The sequence below is a fragment of the Dasypus novemcinctus genome, chromosome 4, assembly GCF_030445035.2.
Source record: "Dasypus novemcinctus isolate mDasNov1 chromosome 4, mDasNov1.1.hap2, whole genome shotgun sequence".
Taxonomy (NCBI): Eukaryota; Metazoa; Chordata; class Mammalia; order Cingulata; family Dasypodidae; genus Dasypus; species Dasypus novemcinctus.
Window position 1 is genome coordinate 161,188,785 of NC_080676.1, and position 13,327 is coordinate 161,202,111.

The following is a 13,327-nucleotide window of genomic DNA, read 5'->3' on the forward strand; positions in this document are numbered from 1 at the left end:
TGGCCCCTCGGGACGAGGTATGCACCTACGCCTCCCCGCAGGGGAAACTCACGCAAGCCCCCTCACACCACCTCCGTCTGGGCCAATCTCAGGGCCTCCTACCTCGTAAAGACACGCCTGCTCTCTTCCACCTATCAGCGAGCTATCCAGCTCAGCCCTCTCAAATTCAAGCTCTCCCTAGTAACTACTGACCAGCCTAGTAGACGAGTTCTGCTTCTATGCCCTTATAAGGTAACAACAGCTAATCTAGAACCCAATCACCCTCCACCAATCCCCTCTCTTCATACTCTATAAAACTGCTTGTACTTCCTCAATAAAGTAGACCTGCGCCATCCGCCTCGTCTCCGCAGTTGTCCTTCGAGCCACTGTGCGTCCTCTCACGCCTGCGCCTCCCCACCCCAAGCCCCCTGTCTAGAGAAGCGGGGGCTCCTCACCTCATTTGGCGCCCAACATGGGGCTCCCCGTGGGGCCTGGCTTCAACCGCTCGCCGTCGTCCAGGAGCAGGTAAGGACCCCTCCGGGTGCACCTCCCCTAGCTAGCATGGGGAGCTCACTCTCCTGGCAGCAAAGCCCGCAGGTTCGGGCCCTTGCTGCCCTCTTAGACTGCCACAGATGTAAAGTCTCAGCCCGTCAGCTTCAGACTTTCTGGGACCTCCTTCTTCCCTTTAACCCCTGGCTTACCACCGCCAACCTCTGGGACCCAGACACTTATCGTGTGCTCATAGATCGGGTCACCTCTGCCATGGAGCACGAAAATAAGCATTTCCCTCCTGGCCTCATTCCTACCCTCATCACCATTCGCTCCTGCCTCCAAGGAGCAGCTCCTCCCGCCGCGGCTTACAGCTGCGAGGAGGCCAACCCCACTGATGACAGGGACAACGACTCCGTCTCCCTCGTGTCCCAGCTTAACAATCTCTTAGAGCCCGCGCAGCCGCAGGCGCTCTCTCCTAAAGTGCAAAATCTTGAGCCATCGGCACCTCCGCTTAAGCATCAAGATGGCGCATTTCTGCCTTCTTCCCCGTCCGAGCCCAAACATGGCACACTTCCGCTTTCTTCCCCGCTCGCCGCGCCCAAGGACCCAAGCAGCCACCCCCCATCTCCTTTCCCGGGGAAGGTGCCACCTCCCTCCACAGCGGCTACGTCACTCTACCCTGAACTTCCTGCTGCCGCAGCACAGGAAGTCCCCAACTTCCCCCACCCTCCCTGTCTGCAGGGCGGGGCCGCCGCAACCACCCCGTTTGCCCAGGCGGCTAGCACCTGCCTAGGACTAACCAACCCATACCCGCACGCCGGCTCCTCCATGTCTGCCCCTTGGCCGTTCCCCACCAGTCTCGAGTCGCAGCCAAATAATTCCCCATCATTTCCCGCTGCGCACTTCCAAATGATGTGTCAGGAGCCTTCACCTTTGCCCGCCCCGAGCGGCTCCGCTCAGCCTTCAGCCGGCTTCCCCCAGCTCTTCCCCCTCAACATCCAACAGACTCCACAGCGCCCCCTCCCTTGGTACCCCCACCAACGCACAGAGGTCAAACGCCTCAGGGAGGCAGTGAAAGAGGACGGTCTCGGCAGCCCATACACCAGACAGCTCCTCGATGACATCTCTCTTCACTTAAATCTCCCTTACGATTGGCTCTCTGTTGCCCGCACCATACTAACTCCCGGTCAATTTGTCAACTGGCGCGCGCATTTCCAGAACCAAGCCGAACTCCAGGCAGCCACCAACCTGCAGAACGGCGTCCCCTTCCCGGCTGAGGCCTTCTTAGGCACCGGGCCTTTTGCCAACCTTGGGGTATACGCCCGGGCGCCTGCCGCCTTTTGGGATCAATGCCGTTCGGTTGCCTTGCGAGCCTTTCAAAGCTGCTCGGCTATTAAGACTGATGGTCTCGCTAAACTTACCCAAAGGAAGGACGAGGACTTCTCAGCCTTCATTTCGCGAGTCCAAGAGGCCTGTGAACGAAAAGTAGAAAATGATCAGGCCCGCCGAGCCCTCGCTAGGGAACTTATCCTAGAAGGGGCAAACTCAGCCTGCAAGCAGGCCATCTTGCCTGTGCGTGATAAAGACATACATGAATGGATATTGGTGTGCAAAGACTTGGATCAAACCACCCAAGTCCTAGCCACCACCCTAGCCACCTCCATAAACCATTCCACCCAGAACCTCGCCGACACCTTGGCCTCATCCCTGGCTGAGGCCCTCTCCCTTACCGGAGGCTGCTTTAAATGCAGGGAAACGGGCCATTTCGCCCGAGACTGCCCCCAAGGACCCCGCCCTTCTAACCATCGGCCTCCAGGGCCTCCCACTCCTTGCCCAAGGTGCGGGCGTGGCTATCACTGGGCCAGAGACTGCCGGTCACGCACAAATAAGAGCGGCAAGCCTTTAAACTTCCAAGGGGGCGGGCCCCAGCCCCACAACCAAGGGGTTCCCCCCCCCCCCCGGCCCCACAACCAAGGGGTCCCCCCCCGCATGCAAACCACCAAAGCCATAATGTGGTCCATCCCCATCCACCAAAATAAACCTCTTCTAGCCATAAAAGTTGGAGGAAAAGGTGGAGGGCAATGGTTTCATGGCACCCTTGACTCCGGAGCTGAAGTCTCCTGTTTCCCCATTTGTTATGAACACCTATGGGAAACCATACCGGGTCCTCCCATACAAGGTGCCACTGGGGAAGCGCCCTCCCGAAAGACTAGGAAATTAATTCCATGGGAGGACGAAGATGGACACAAAGGGCTATTTCAGCCTCTCATTGTGCCAGAACTCCCTACTATTCTATGGGGCCGTGATATCCTTGAACAAAGCGGTGCTATCATCTCCACCGAGCACCCTGGGTCTACGGAGCACCCCCAATTCTAAGCGCCATTGCTCGTAATTTACCACCCCAACCCGTTCCTCTTCAATGGGACACAGAGGAACCTATCTGGGTTGAGCAATGGCCTCTCCCGTCTCATAAATTGGAAGCTTTAAAGTTATTAGTACAAGAGCAGCTACACCTGAAACACATAGAACCCTCTGTTAGCCCATGGAATTCCCCAGTCTTTGTCATACACAAAAAAGACAAACAGGCATACCGATTCCTCCATGACCTACGCGAGATAAATAAGCATATAAAACCAATGGGTTCCCCGCAACCGGGGCTACCTCACCCGTCAGCTATTCCCAAAAAATACCACATACTTATTATTGACATCAAAGACTGTTTCTTCTCCATACCACTGCATCCTAATGACCGCGAAAAGTTCGCCTTCACGGTTCCACTGCCCAAGCATCAAGGGGCTAATGCTAGATATCAATGGACCGTGTTACCGCAAGGTATGAGAAACAGTCCAGCAATGTGCCAAAATTATGTCAATCAGGCCATTGAACCTCTTAGATCCTCATATTACGTCATCCACTATATGGATGACATCCTCATCGCTCACAGTGAAGAAGAAATGCTAATCGAAGGGCTAAACCAATTAAAATTAAACCTCCAACAAATAAATTTAACCATCAAAGAAGAAAAGGTACAAAAGGTAGCCCCATTCACATTTCTTGGATACCGAATAACCTCCCATATAAACCCCATATCACCCCAACTCGAGACTCCGGAAGCTCTCACTCTTACCGAGCTGCAACAGCTTTGCGGACATATCAATTGGATTAGAACCTCCATCCCTATCACTACACAAGACCTTGACCCCCTTTTCCAGCTGCTTAAAACACCTGGACACCCTTCCAATATAATTCATAAAAAGATTAAAATCACCCCGGCTGCCAAACAAGCCATAGAAAGGGTGTCCCAGGCTTTGTCAAAAGCAGTTATCAATAGATATAACACTGAGGAACCAATCTTAGCTCTAGTCCTCAAAACCCTAGGCACCCCAGCGGGAGTGTTATGGCAAAATGGGCCTCTTCTTTGGGTGCATTTGTCTAAATCTCGCATCCCAAAGCTCCTGCCACTAATACAGGCCTTTATATCCTTGGCATCAGACCTTGTCACTTTGTGTAGGCAAAGGTACAATGTAATGTAGAACCTGCACGAATTATATGGCCATTAAATAAAGAACAAACTACCACCCTCTTGCAGGAGAACTATAGCATGCAAGTGCTCAAGGAACAGTATACTGGGGACTTTGACACACATTACCCTTCAAGCAAGTTGTTGCAAGGCCTTACAGGCATAAAGTTAATGGAACAAAACTATGCGTTCCCTTCTGGAGCGCCTATTCCTCATGCCACAGTAGTATTCACTGATGCATCCAAACGTGGATTTGGCTTTGTAGCATATACAACCAACAAATGCACACCCTCATATCAGGCCTATAAGTTAACTAATTCAGTCCAGAGGGGCGAGCTACATGCAATCATAGCAACCCCTCAAACATTTAGTCAGGAACCACTTAACATATTTTCAGACAGCCAGTATGCCTGCCAGGTTTGTAAAACCATAGCGTACTGCACCTTCTTCCCCACAGACTCACCTCTAGATGCAGCCCTGGTTGACCTAAAAAAGGCCCTGGAGCATAGACATCACCCCTGGTATATCAGCCATGTTAGAAGTCATACCTCACTTCCAGGAGCTATAGCAGAAGGAAACCATTTGGTTGACTCTTTAGTCTCGGCACTCCTAATGCAACAATTGACCGTTGATCCCATCAGTCAGGCAAAAAATCTGCACGCGCGCTTTCATTTTTCAGCTGTATCCTTAAAGCACTTACTCCCTGACGTACCTTTAGACACATGCAAACACCTAGTGCGCCTTTGCAAAACCTGCGCACCATTCTTACCGTTGGGACCCCTACAACCTCAAGGGATTAACCCCCGAGGCCTGAAGCCCAACGCACGCTGGCAAATGGATGTCACCCACATCCCAACATTTGCTAGGCTAAAATATGTACATGTCATCATAGATACTTATTCTCATTTAACTTATGCGGCAGCCTTGGCCAGTGAAAAGGCTAGGCACTGCATAAAGGCACTGCGACAAGCCATCCTGTTCATGGGAGTGCCTTGGGACCTAAAAACAGACAATGGCCCTGCCTATACTAGCAGAGAGTTCCAAAATTTTATCAGAACGTACAACATCACACACCATTTTGGCATCCCATACAATCCACAAGGTCAAGCCATAGTAGAAAATATGCACCATCGCTTAAAGGTTCTCATTGAAAAAGAGAGGGGTATACAGCCCCAAGCTACACCTGATGAACTATTAACCTCATGCCTAATACACTTAAAGTTGATGACATTTGACAAGAATGGCCTCTCGCCAATGCATAAGCATTGGGGGCCCTCTATAATATCTACTCCTCTTCCCCTCGTATATTGGAAGAACCCAGAATCCAACAACTGGCAGGGACCCAGCCCCCTTTTAACCCAAGGATGAGGGTTTGCTTGTATTTTTCCAGATAACGTCCCATAGCCCATCTGGATCCCTGGAAGGAATGTCCGCCCAGCAATCGGAGAGACCAAACCGACCCAGTCAGGGTCCATGGAAGCCGTCCCGGAGGGACCGCCGGCGGATGCGAGCTCTCCAACACCAGATACAACACCTCAACATGTCGGATGAAGCTCCAGACATCACCGCCCTGATCCACCTGTATAGGAGAGCCAGAGCCACCGGCCCAATGAAGCCCCCTAACCTCGTTGCCCTGCTGCTTGCTATGCTCTCACTCGCCTCTACAGGCCAGGCCATGGAGGTCTGGGCGGCTGTCCGTCATCCTCCTGGATTCCTTTTCCTTTCCCTGCAGAGCCTTGTTTTCCCCCAACTCATCCTAAGCAACTGCTCTCTACAGCTACCATGCAATCCCACCTTCGTACCCACATCTATAACTCTCACTGTTTCTCTTACTCCCCCCCCCCAGATGCTCTCTGACTTATAGCCTTTGGCAGTGTTGCCAATCCTATAACCAATCCTTTTGGAATTATACCCTCTCTCTGCAGCATGACATAGAAACCTTTAATGACCTCGTTGTCCCCGAATTTACTATTAGCCTCCTCAGTCAGCTACTCAATAAGAGTCACCCAATTTTTCAACCCTGCCAATCTCATTTTCTATGGTATCCTTTTCCTAATAGCTGTTATTCTTCTCATGGTGTTCAGACGTGTCTTTACCTCCCTAACCGCGTTAAAGCAGAACCAGCGAGTTCTGGCTATCTCCACCCTAGCCTTAAAAGAAAACAAAGGGGGAATTGAGGGCAAGCATGCAAAAGTTTGGCTCTCAGAACTGGCCGCCTCCGAGGTCTGAGGCACAAAATACGCCTCCCTTGGTTGGCCCCTCGGGACGAGGTATGCACCTACGCCTCCCCACAGGGGAAACTCACGCAAGCCCCCTCACACCGCCTCCGTCTGGGCCAATCTCAGGGCCTCCTACCTCGTAAAGACACGCCTGCTCTCTTCCACCTGTCAGCGAGCTATCCAGCTCAGCCCTCTCAAATTCAAGCTCTCCCTAGTAACTACTGACCAGCCTAGTAGACGAGTTCTGCTTCTATGCCCTTATAAGGTAACAACAGCTAATCTAGCCTATCAGAACCCAATCACCCTCCACCAATCCCCTCTCTTCATACTCTATAAAACTGCTTGTACTTCCTCAATAAAGTAGACCTGCGCCATCCGCCTCGTCTCCGCAGTTGTCCTTCGAGCCACTGTGCGTCCTCTCACGCCTGCGCCTCCCCACCCCAAGCCCCCTGTCTAGAGAAGCGGGGGCTCCTCACCTCACTGGGTAATATAATTCTGGACTTAACTTTCTGAGGAATTGCCAAACTGTCTTCCCCAGTGGGGAAGACATTCCCATCAGCAAGTAATGAGCATTCCTATTCTCCGCATTCTCTCTAACACTTGTTATTTATTTCTTATTTTTAACAGCCATTCTAGTGGGTATAAAATGGTATTTCATTGTGGTTTTGATTTGCCTTTCCTTAATAGGTAATGATGTTGAGCATCTTTTCATATGCTTTTTGTCCATTTGTATATGGTATTTGGAGAATGTTTACTCAAGCCTTTTGCCTATTTTTAAAATTGGGTTGTTTGTCATTTTTTGTTGACTTGTAAGATTTCTTTATATATTCTGGATATTAAGCCCTTATATATGTAGTTTCCAAATATTTTCTAGCATTCTGTAGGTTGTCTTCTTATTTTATTATGAGACTTTGATGTACAAACCTGTTGGTGTGTTTGATACATGATTTTTTCCTACCTCCAAATTGTTTACCACATTAACTCATAAAACTCCTTAAAAGAACTCTATTCAAATTGGCTTAAAGATAAACAAGCACTTATAGTAAATTAATACCCATAAAATCCAAGAAATTAAGGAAAACCAAACTTCTAATATTTCCAATGAAAAAAGACTTTGTGGAACAAAACCCAAATGTTTTAAAAAATCAAGGTCACATAATTTAGGTATGCCTTTGGCAAAGAGAACTATTTTAATATTGTTAGGTAAATAAAAAGAGATATGTCTTTTGAGTTATCAATGCTAAGTACCATACAAAGCATACTATTTTTTTCTACTTGAATATGTCCTTCCTAAATTTATATAGGCTTACTGATCAAATAAGCTAGCATTATATTTTTAAAGATAATTTCTAGGATGATGAAAAATGTAAACTTGCATTTACCCAAACTGATTTATTATTCTGACAAACATTATTTCAATAGTAATTGTGTCTTGAAGATACTTTCTAAGATCATTTTGGTAACTTAAATATATAAGGTATACAGGATGTGTTTTGGTTAAGGAAAAAGAGTAGTTTTGTCCTACATTAAAATGACTAGTTTCAGAATGAGAAACAGGTCTGTGTAGGACAACTCTGAATGGATATAGAAAATTGTAGTTTTGTGGAAACAGAATTTTGTCATGGTCAAATTTGGCTAAGATTTGATAGGTTTATAAAATCTTTAAGAGTTTTCTTATCAGATAGGGTCTTAATACAAAACTAAACTGTGGGTTTCTCTTGGTTAAAATGACAAAATTTTCTTGGATTATTGGTCTGCTCTCAGTAAGAGGCTGTAAACTGTTTTTCTTAGCCATCTGAGCAGTACGCCTAGAAGGCAAGGATTCTGTATCCTATCAGAATAATATCTTGTACTTTATATTAACCTTGTTTTAAAGAGTGCCTTTTCACTTTTGAAAGAATTTTGGTTTCTTTTTCTTTTTTCTTTTTTAGCAAGCATGTGAATGCCTCTATTTCTCTATTTATTTTAAAAATCTTTTTATTGTCACTTTGGTTAAATAGGGAACCAGATATCGTTTCACAATGACTGATGATCCCATTAAACAAAATGTTCAAATCTGGCAACTTTTAACATTTGCCTTCCCACAATCAAACCCTAAATGATACCGTCTTGATCTTAAACTATCTTTGGGATTTTCAGGAGTGCCCCTAGAAAGTCACAAGGATATGTTTTTTTACTTTGTGAAAAGAGAGGTGCTAGAAGCAGTTAGGTTTATTTGATGTCAGTAGCATGGGAAGTATCAAATTAAAAATTATTTTCCACCTTTCTGTTGCTAAAATTTACATAGGTAGATAACATTGAAATAAATATTTCAGAAATTATATAGAGTTCCTGGAGATTTGTCATTGTCCTTGCTGTCCATGAGATGTCCTAGCACTGATCTGCTTATTAGACAGCAGTTCAATGTTATTAGCTAGAATTTCAGTTATTCTTTTAAAAAATGTTAAATGAACTCTCATCAGATTGTTCCCATATGTAAAATAGCAAAATGGTAATTAACTTTAACTAATTTTAGTTTTTCGTCATCACACATTGTTTCCACTCTGATGCTTCCCTGAAAAGGCTATACGCCAAAATCTTCAACAAAACATCTGTCTCAGAGACCCGTGGAAGGGGCTGTGCCAGGTACTCTGGGTCACAATCTTCTAATGACATTGCCCAATAACGTTGAAACCCACACTGCTGGGCCAGAGTCAAGATCTCTGAATTCTAGTGAAGAAGTTGATGAGTTCATGAGACTGTTAAGACAAGATTGAGCAGAACAATTACCTAGGACTGAATGAACTGAAAAAGAATAATTAAAGGTTTTGTTTGGATTATTGCTGATGACTTAATGTTCTATTTTCTAGGTTTAAGGGAGTCCCTTATTCTTTTCTCTTAAGCTAGCTATAATTCATAAAACATTAGCTTTTTCTCCCTGTCCAATCATTCCAGAATTTGGAAGCCCTTATTGAATATTCTTATTTTTATAACAAAATAATTATTTGCATTGGTCGAATAAGCATCCATCCTCCTTGTTAACAGGATGTTTTGAAGACACTGGTTATATAACCAAAACTTTGACTGGAATGTCATATTTGAGAATGATGCTCATTTAATCAGATATGACCAGGTACTTTTAGGGAACTAGGGTTGACTTTACGGAGCCACGCTTCCAAAATCCTCTTGGAAAAACTGGTCTGGTACCTGGCTCCAGGGTACCCAGTCTTATGAGTAAGTAATGAAGGCCACTTTCTGGCATGCATAGAAACCATATGCTATTTTGAGGACCTCAAGAAAGAGGGGTTTACCCAAATCTATGAGTGCTGCAGGTGAAATCTGGTGTCGAGTTCTTTCCTAGCCTTCGAGGCTTTTAAAAGTCCAGTTGGAGATTCCTTATGACAACTGCCAGCAAAGCAAATGTAAAAAAGCCTGTATGGTAAATTGCCATTCTTGCTGCTCCGTTGTAAACCATCAGGACAAATGTAATGAAACCAGCTTTATTTTATGATTAATAAAAATCTTTCTTGGAATTATCTTTGATCAAAAGGAGGGTGACTTTAGACAGAAATTTTGTGTCTCAGTAAAAAACTCCAGCACACTCCCATGGCTTATCAGATTCTGCTCCTATTCATTGAGCTATTTTGTATCCCTTTGGTAACCTGCAGGTAACTTGCATGGTGCTGTTACCTATCTGTAATCTGGACTTGATCTTGTGATCCTGCATATACTGTTTACCTTAAATACCAGCCAGAAAACTAAAGTAGGATCATTTGTCTATCAGGCCTCAACCCGACTAAAGAGGGCTAACACCCTCAATCTCTTCAATAACCCAAATACAGGGCTCCATTCTTTCCTGTGCATCACTATACCTTGGGGCAGCTGAGCATCAGACTTCCTGCAAAACAGAAAGGCTCTGGCTGTCTGTTGTGAACAATGTTGCTTGCATCTGGAGCAGTGGTATATAATCTAAATATTTTAAAAGACCAAGTTAAGGTGTTTTGTAATTTCTGTCAGGCTCAAACATTTCAAAAGACAGACCTATCTCCTGATCTAGGTTCTTAGTTTAATAGACTATGGGGACAAATTAATATGCTTTAGATTTATGCTTTTAATTGTGACTTTCAGTCTACATGTTTTTATCTCTTGTATAAACTGTGTTTCAAGATTTGAATTCCTTGTCACTCTCTAGACAGATGGTTGCTCTTAAGATAGCTAATCAAAAGGAAATGAGATAGAAAGGAGACTGTCTGTAGTGGACCGAGGCTAAAAAAAAATTTAACATAATAGGCACTATGACTCAGAGAGAGGACTGAACCTGTAATCCACTCAACCAAGTAACCCCACTCTAAGGGTCTTAAATGTAATTGAACAGCCACCCAATGGACTGCACTGCAATCAAGAAAGGAGAAAAGGAAGAAAAAGAGTGACTGAGCTAGCCTACTCAACTGTCAGACAAGAAATCAGTGGTGGTGAGCTGAATATTTTGCTCAAGTGTCCAATGAGTTCTAGACAAATTATGCATGAGCACTTGTGTACAAACACAGACACATACACTCACTTGTCTGTTGGCTTTGGGAAGGAGAACATTCACAGAGCACAATTGGATGAGAAAGAAGCCACACCAAACCTCCCAGTGCTTCCAACTAATTTAGGACTTGTATCCTAATACAACCCAAAATGGAATCAAAAGTGATGGGAATAAATATGAATGAAATCCAAGGAAATAAGGGGATTCTTTCCCCCCTCCCTTCAACGTTTATAAATTGGCTTCTTCAGGTGATTTATTCCCAGGGACTATTAACCACTCTGCCATGTAATTTCTCTTCCCCCATTCCTGCTGTGTGGTGGTGTGGAGTTATGTTTCTCAGAAAAACATATTCTTTTTTTAAAATTTACTTTGTGTGTGTTTATTTATTTATTTATTTTGTATTTATTTTTTCTTTATTTTCTTTTAAATGTTACATTAAAAAAATATTCGTTCCCCATATACCCCCCCCACCCCACCCACACCACCCCTCCCACATCAACAAACTCTTCCATCATTGTGGCACATCCGCTGCACCCGGTGAATACATTCTAGAGAACTGCTGCACCACATGGACAGTGGTCTACATAGTAGTCTACACTCTCCCCCATTCCACCCAGTGGGCCATGACAGGACACAGTGTCCAGCATCTGTCCCTGCAGCACCACACAGGACAACTCCAAATCCTGAAAATGCCCCCACATCATATCTCTTCTTCCCTCTCGCTATCATCAGCAGCTACTGTGGTCACTTTCTCCACATCAATATACAATTTCTTCCCTTACTAATCACAATAGTTCCCCAGCAGAACACCAGTAAGTACACTCTAATCCATACTCTATTCCTCCATCTTGTGGACCTGGGATGGCTATGTCCAGTCCCCCTCTACATCAAGTGGGGGTTTAGATGCATTCACATGGATGATGGATGCAATTCTCCTGCTTGCAGCTATAGGCACTCTTGGCTCCCTGGTGTGGTGGTTGACCCTCTTCACCTCCCTGTCAGCTGGCCAGGGTAAGCCCAAGAAACCAGAGGGTAGGAGCTGCAAGTCTGCTGAAACTCAGGGCCTGGCCATCACAGGGACAGTTCAGAGATTCAGGTTGAGTATACACCAACCCAAATGCCAACCATAGGTCCAGTAAAAGTGACAGAAGAGCCATGTGTTGAAAGGTTATATCTGAGTCCAACTCCATCACACTCAGGAACACAAACTCCAAAGTAGGGCCAACTGACATGGCCCTGAACTCCAGAGCCATCTGCCATGATCATAGAACCTGTGGGTCATTGTAGCCCTCAGGAGAACCAGCACCTGTGTTTCCATCTACCTTGGCTTTCTCTAGTACCCTGTTGAGTCATGCATAAGCATCATCCCCTGATGACCTCCTGACTCCTTTTTGGAGACTCATAGCCAGATAAACTCATTTGTCCTTTCCATTTCCCCCTTTTATGGAAGGTCAAAATGCAGTTTTTAACACCTGATATTACAGGTAGGCTGAGATATTCTGCTGGTCTGAGTTGACCTCTTTGTTCATGGTCTTTTGTAGTTACATCATCAGTTGGTGCTTGGTAGTAATCCCTCAGTGCCAGGGAGGCTCATCCCCGGGAGTCATGTCCCACACTGGGGGGAAGGAAATGCATCTACATGCTGAGTTTGGCTTAGAGAGTGGCCACATTTGAGCAACATGGAGGCTCTCAGGAGGTAACTCTTAGGCATACCACAGCTATAGGCCTAGTTCATATTTCAGACACACAGGCTCATAATCAGAGCCATCAGTATCAAGGGCTCATCATTGGACCATCCATCTTTATTGGTCTTTGCAATTGCACTTGGGGGATTATTGTTCCATTGCGAAATGTGATAGAGCTCCCCTGTCAGGAATTCAGCACTCTCTCATCTGTCATTTCCAACTGAAACCACTATGAAAATATCCAAACCTTTCTATGTACCCTGTATACGTGCCCTGGAGAACTCCCTCCCAATCATGTGCCCCCCACTAATGACACCCCACACAAGTGCTCCTCCCCCACCATAGTTGAACCTCTCTGTAGTCCAAAACTTCTTCAAAAAGGAAACCCAATATATTGCCAGGTTCCATTAATAGAAAAATAGAATATAATGATGGGTTTAAAGGTTAGATATAGAATACATAGAAATTTAGAAAAATTAAATAAAGGAAAAATAAACTGGGGTATCAAAGAAATGAAAAAATGAAAAAGCTTTGTTTTTGACATTTTGCCTTTCCTCACTGCTACAGGTGTTGCCCTGTATGTACAGTGGCAAGGCAATTTCTTTCATTTCTTCCTCTCTGTCTACCTTCTTTCTTTCTTTTATTTCCCTGATTATTAAGTTTCTCTTCAAATAAGTAGAAAAACATATTCTTAGGCTCAATCCATTCCTGTGGGTATGAATTCTTGTAAATAGGAACTGTGATGAGGTGACTTCAGTTCAGTTGAAGCCCAGTCAAATCACAATGGTTGTTCATCCTATTACTGAAGGCCTTCTAGGGAAGGTCACAGAGAAAAAAGAGCTAGAGGGAAGGGCCAGAGGCTGAAGGTCAATGGAGCCTGGAAGATAAGGGAGAGGCAAGGAGAGCAGCCATGTGTCTTCTC

At 45.3% G+C, this 13,327-nt stretch overlaps 1 long non-coding RNA gene across 1 annotated transcript in view; it reads left to right on the forward strand.

Annotated features, from left to right (window-relative positions):
* The window catches only part of LOC139438906 (uncharacterized), a 28,658-nt gene that overhangs the window by 14,354 nt on the left and 977 nt on the right, over window positions 1-13,327 (forward strand). The window contains exon 2 of the long non-coding RNA XR_011648726.1: window positions 5,382-6,694. This is a non-coding gene — a long non-coding RNA (uncharacterized lncRNA). The remainder of the gene's footprint in view (window positions 1-5,381; window positions 6,695-13,327) is intronic.